The following is a 6532-nucleotide window of genomic DNA, read 5'->3' as shown; positions in this document are numbered from 1 at the left end:
AAAGGCGTGGTCCACCAAGGGCCAAGCAACTGGGAGTTGTGACAATGCTTTTTCTCTGTTTTGTGTGTGGCTGAGTTGAATTAGGGTTGATTGCATAGCATGGGGAAGGTGTTATTTACAACGCTTAGGCAACTTTTCAGTGGCTACATCAAAACCTCTCTCCCAGCAACCATTAACTGCCAATGGTCCCACAGGCGCCCGTGTGGATGGTTGTGGGTCCAGCGGATCAAACCCAGGTCGTTATGCTCGGTGGTAGGTGTCTTTTTCCACTGGCCCATCTACTGGCTGCCCCTTTCTTTTGAAACAGCCTGACTACAACCTGTTGTGTAGACCAGACTGGACTCAAATTCCCTGCAATCCTCCTGCCTCTGCCTCCTGAGTACTGGGATTAGTATTCATGGCTCCACGCGTGTCATTTCCCATGTCCGTGCAACAAACAAGAGTTCCTGTTGTTTCACATCCTTGTCAACTGATGCTAAAGTTTTCGACTTTAGCTATTGTGCGAGTGTGTAGTGCTTTGACTTTGCTGATTTTTTTTTTTTTTTTTTTGGTGTGGTGCTGCGAATGGATCCCAGTCAGATTAAGTCACTCACCAAAAAGGAAAAAAAAAAACCTTACTGAGTTTGTTCTTTGCCAATTTCATGAATAAAGCAGTTTTGATTATTATAGCCCCTTACCCTCTCTGCTGTCCCTCCGGTCTTAGTCACCCACCCCGTCCTGCTCCCTACAAGCCTTGACTTTTTTGTGGGGTTTTTTGTTGGTTTTGTTTTGAAAGGCCTACTGAGTTTAAACCAGGTGTGGTGGCCAACACTTTTAATCCGAGCACTTGGGAGGCAGAGGCAAGCATTTCTCTAAGAGTTTGAAGCCAGCCTGATCTACACAGAGAATTTCAGGCCAGTTAGGGCTATGTAGTGAGGCTCTATCTTAAGAAAGGAAGGAAGGAAGGAAGGGAGGAAGGAAGGGAGGGAGGGAGGGAGGGAGGGACGGAGGGAGGGAGGAAAGAAAGAAAAGAAAGACCTACTGAACTTATTCAGGATCATCTGTGTGACCATGAGATTTCATTGGCGCCTGGTGGGCTCCTTGGTGGTATTCACCTGAAGACAATGACTGACCCTTTCTTAGTGTCTAACAGTAGCTATTAACCCAAGATACGTTTTGTGCTTAAAAGCTCACCCTGAGAAAGACTCAGGGCTACACTGCGATCCTGAATTCCCAGTGTAGTCACTGGTCAGCTGATAAAGACTGTCTATTGGCTTAAACCTATGTTTGAGCTCCCTTCTCCAGCGCAGACTCACGGTGAATTTCCAGGGTCCATGCTGATTGGCTTGGGAGTGGTTAAAACTCCAGCTCCAGGAGCTCCAAAGCCCTCTTCTAGCTTTTGCTACAACACACACGCTAAAAAAAATCACAGTAGCAAAAAGCTATATTTTATTATATTTCACTGAGAATATACTTCCATACACAGACCTACCAATACACATAATTAAAAACAAATTGGGTCCAAAAACAGTAAAAGTTGGAATCCGAAGAGATGTCACTGGTTAGGAGCATATACCACTTTTTCAGAGAACCTGAGTTTGGTTTCCAGCACCCGTGTCCAGTAGCTCACAGCCTCATGTAACTCCAGGTCCAGGGGATCCAATGCCTTCCTTGTGGCTTTATGCCTCATCCTTCCACATACCAACACAATACGCACACACATTCACATAATTAAAAAGAAAATAAATCTTTTTAAATATGACTTTATAAAGGTCATAACCCCCCTTCTCTCTCTCTCCCTCCCTCCCCCCCCTCACATACACACACACTCTCCAAGAAATAGTAAATTTTTATACAAGATTTGGTTGTATCAAAACCAGATGCTGAGCCGGGCGATGGTGGCGCATGCCTTTAATCCCAGCACTCGGGAGGCAGAGGTAGGCGGATCTCTGTGAGTTCGAGACCAGCCTGGTCTACAGAGCTAGTTCCAGGACAGGCTCCAAAGCAACAGAGAAACCCTGTCTCGAAAAACCAAAAAAAAAAAAAAAAAAAAAAAGAAACCCTGTCTTGAAAAACCAAAAACAAACAAACAAAAACCAACCAGATGCTGACCCTTAACTGTGACCCTTAGTTATGCTGATGATAGCAGTCATTGTGGTCTGTTTATGACAACAGACATTTATTTGTTTACTTATTTTTAGACAGAGTCTCTATGTATGTATCCCTGGCTATCCTGGAACTCTCTATGTAGATCAGACTGGCATCGAACTCAGAGATCCTCCTGCTTCTTCCTCCTGAGTACTGGCTTTAAAGGTGAATGCCACCATGCCTGATTTGTCAACAGACTCTTAAATGCTTTTTGTTAGGTTAGTGCAATGGCTCAGTGAATAAAGGAGCTTGCTGCTAAGCCTGCTGACCTAAACCCACACAGGAGGAAAGAAAGAGCTGGCTCCTCTGACCTCCACATGTGTGCCGTGACAAATGCACACCCACACACATACCCTGCACCAAAATAAATAAAATACAAAAAATATAAAATTCCTGTTCAGCCACTGCATTCAGGGCTTTTATCTAGTCACAGAACTTACAGAATGAATCTCTCTCTCTCTCTCCATGGAATTTGTTAGAATGACTTACAGGCTGTGGTCAATCAAATCCAACAGTTGCTGGCTATTGAAAGAATGTTCCTGGAGGGACACTGCCACCTATTTTAAATTCATAATGTGTTTGCCACTGTACGAGGGATCAATACCATTTTGGGGCATAATTATGACCTGGTTAAATGTATAACATGTTCACAGTTATAAAGTGGGATAGTTTTTCATGTTTAGGCATTATTGTGCCCTGGTTATTGTTTTCATTTGGAATCCAGTAGTTGCTCAGCCCACAAGGCTAGATGTCTCAGCTGGTCCTCAGTACACGCTGGAATCCCAAAGAAGTAGGCTCCAATGCCAGAGAAGGAGTGGACTTTCTAGCAAGTTGAGGGCAAGCAGGCAAAGAGCAAAAGCTTCCTTCTTCCATGTCCTTCTATATACAGCAGAAAGTGTGGCTCAGATTAGATCTGGATTAAAGCATATCGCTCCCAGCTCAAATAATCTGAATTAAATGTATGTAACACAAATATATATACAAATACATTTTTTTGTTGATTTTTAGAGCCTGTCCTGGAACTAGCTCTTTTTTTTTTTTTTTTTTTTGTTTTTTTTCGAGACAGGGTTTCTCTGTGTTCTCTGTGGTTTTGGAGCCTGTCCTGGAACTAGCTCTTGTAGACCAGGCTGGTCTCGAACTCACAGAGATCCGCCTGCCTCTGCCTCCCAAGTGCTGGGATTAAAGGCGTGAGCCACCACCGCCCGGCTTGGAACTAGCTCTTATAGACCAGGCTGGCCTCAAACTCACAGAGATCCGCCTGCCTCTGCCTCCCGAGTGCTGGGATTAAAGGCATGCACGACCACCGCCCGATTTACAAACACATTTTTAACAAAATGCATCAGAAACATTCATGTCAATTACAAACCTCATTTCTGCAACTGGTCACATGCCCTTAGCTGGTATTTATAACGACCTGTGTTTCCTCCACCCTAAGCAAGCACTTCAGCAGATCTTAGCTTTTTCCTAGAGGAGGGACCCAAACCTTCATTCTTGATGGGTCTGTGCCCTTTCTCATCCTGTCTGGACTATGCTGTTGTAGTTTTCCATTGACATTAATCACAGGACATGGTAACCCCAAGAAACACCCTAAAGCAGCAGTTCTCCAGGGTTGATACCCCTTTGGCAAACCTCTGTTTCCAAAAAGATTTACATTATGATTCAAAAGAGTAGCAAAATTACACAGTTATGAAGTATCCACAAAAATAATTTTATGGTTGGGGGTCACCATATGTATTAGGGTTTCTATTGTTGTGAATAGACACCATGACCACAGCAACTCTTTTTTTTCTCTCTCTTTTTTTTTAATGATTTTATTTATTTATTTATTTTTATTATGTATACAATATTCTGTCTGTGTGTATGTTTGCAGGCCAGAAGAGGGCACCAGACCTCATTACAGATGGTTGTGAGCCACCATGTGGTTGCTGGGAATTGAACTCAGGACCTTTGGAAGAGCAGGCAATGCTCTTAACCACTGAGCCATCTCTCCAGCCCCCGACCACAGCAACTCTTATAAATGAAAACATTTAATTGAGGGGGCTCACTTACAGTTTCAGAGGTTCAGTCTATTATTATCATGATGGGCAGCATGGTGGCATGCAGGCAGACATGGTGCTGGAGGAGTAGCTAAGAGTCCCATCTATCTTCTGCATTGGCCACTTAGGAGAGTTAAAGGGAAATGTGGCGGGAACCACCACCCCTGCATTTTTCAAGTTCTTGGTGGTGACACAATCTTTTTTTTTTTCTTCCCTAGACAGGGTTTTCCTGTGCAGCCTTATTGTCCTGGAACTCATTCTCTAGACCAGGCTGGCCTTGAACTCAGAGATCCGCCCGCCTCTGCCTCTGCTGGGATTAAAGGTGTGCGCCACCACCGCCCGACTTGGTGATACTATTTTCTCTGGGGATGTAATACTGGTTTGGAAGGCAGAGGCAGCTCTAAAGGCTTCCATTTCGTCTTTCCAATCATAATAGCCCCCCCCCCCCGCCCCCCAGGTCAGGGAGGCAGCGTGAGAATTCTGCCAACTTCTAAGTATATCTATCCCAATTATACATTCTGGGGGTGGGAAATAGCCATGGGATGAGTTTTGGGACCAACTGTGAGTCAGGAATCAGCCAAAATCCCATTAATCGCCTGACCTCCTGTTTTAGTGGAGGGCCACAGTGTTTCTTGGGTTCTCCCGGAATCAGAGTCAGTTCAGAACCAGTATCCAATAGACACTGGAAAGTATGGCTGTTTCCTTTCCCTCAGTGCCAGTTACCCTTGCTAAAGGTCATAGGTCCCCCTGAGGAAGGACTGGGGAAAGGCTGGCAGTAAGACCCTTAAGTATTTGATCAAGGTCCTTCCTCAGGGGAACTCAGCCAACCCTTTGTTCAAGGGGTTCAGGGACTGCAAACTGGCTCAAGTCTGGAAGTTGGTTTATGGACTGAGACTCCCTATTGCCATGATCCAATGCGGTCTTTCTTTCATTGGTTTGGGAGCTTTTCCTCTTACCAACAAAAATTCAGTAGACTTCTTATCTACTTCATGCCTGGAAACACCCTGCTTGATTAGCCCACAGAGTCCTGTGACGTAAAAATCACTCTGCCTGGGCTGACCAGTGAGTCAGGCCGTTAAGGGCCATGCTTTGTCTAGCTGCCTGCCCTTTACGTCAACTTCAGTCACCTTGCCTTTGGCGATTCAGGGCTGCCACCTGGCCTCTGCTACTTCAAGGCCCAACTAAACCCATTGCATTTAATTAATCCAGCTGAGCTGCAGCGTCTCCAACCCTAAGGTCTGGGACAAGGAACGGAGCGACAACAGAGCTCTTCAAATGTGCTGGTGCTGTCCTCTTACCATTTTTTTTGTCTTATAGAATTATGAAGGGCACGTCTTTTGGACCTTCCCTTTGTGGAGGATTGGGTTTTACACAGGGTACCCACTGGAGCACTGCAGTTTCCCTGAGCCTTAAACTCCCTTCATCAACACTAAGCCAAGGGATATCAGGCACCTCCAACTCCTTTTCGGTAGGTCAGTTTTTTTTTCTTTTTTCTTTTTCTTTTTTGGTTTTTCTAAACAAGGTTTCTCTGTAGCTTTGGAGTCTGTCCTGGAACTCGCTCTGTAGACCGGCAGGCTGGCCTCAAACTCACCTGCTTCCCAGGTGCTGAGATTAAAGGCATGCTCCACCACTAGCCGGAGGTAGGCCATCTTTTGACAAATGCTTCAACCAACCATTCAAACAAACTTTTGACAGCTTTTTTTTAAAAAAAAAATTGTGTGAGCTTCCATATTAAGCCTAGAATCTCTACTCAGGTGGCCCGTATCAATCAACTCAGTCTGACCCAGTTTTCTGTTCCTTCCTCCATTATCCCAGACCCTTAAAACCCATTCCTACACATATTCCCCAGGCGTGTGCTTGAATGCTTTAGCAAATTCATGAAGCTCTTCAGTGGTGTATGCACCTCCCCACGGGCTACACTTTCTACCTCCTCTCTAGGAGCCTGCTTAGCTTTCAGTCTGGTTATAGGTCTAGAAGCCACTATTTGGGGGATCCCTAGGGAGATCAGTATTGTCCGGCCTGGCATCCCCTTCAGATCCAGTCACTGCTGGTTTAGCAGACAACGAAGGATTAATTTCCTCAGTCAAAGGTGCAAAAGGCCATGTTTCAGGGGGTGAGGTGGGAGTTATATCTGCTGAGGGAGGCGAGATTACGCCAGGTGAGATACTCTTGAGAATTCCCTACACTCCTGGTACCAATTTCTGTCCCACTCAGGGTTACTATTGCTGTCATGAAGCACCGTGGCCCAAAGCAAGCTGGGAAGGAAGCGTTTGTTTCCCTGCCTCCTCCACATTTCAGTCTATCGCTGGAGGAAGCCGGGACAGGAACGCAAGCAGGAGCTGCTACAGAGGAGGAGGGCTGCTTTCCAG

This window comes from Microtus oregoni, unplaced genomic scaffold (genome assembly GCF_018167655.1).
Source record: "Microtus oregoni isolate MIOR12 unplaced genomic scaffold, Mior012 000014F_ref0000157, whole genome shotgun sequence".
In the NCBI taxonomy this organism is placed as follows: Eukaryota; Metazoa; Chordata; class Mammalia; order Rodentia; family Cricetidae; genus Microtus; species Microtus oregoni.
This window is presented reverse-complemented; position numbering follows the sequence as displayed.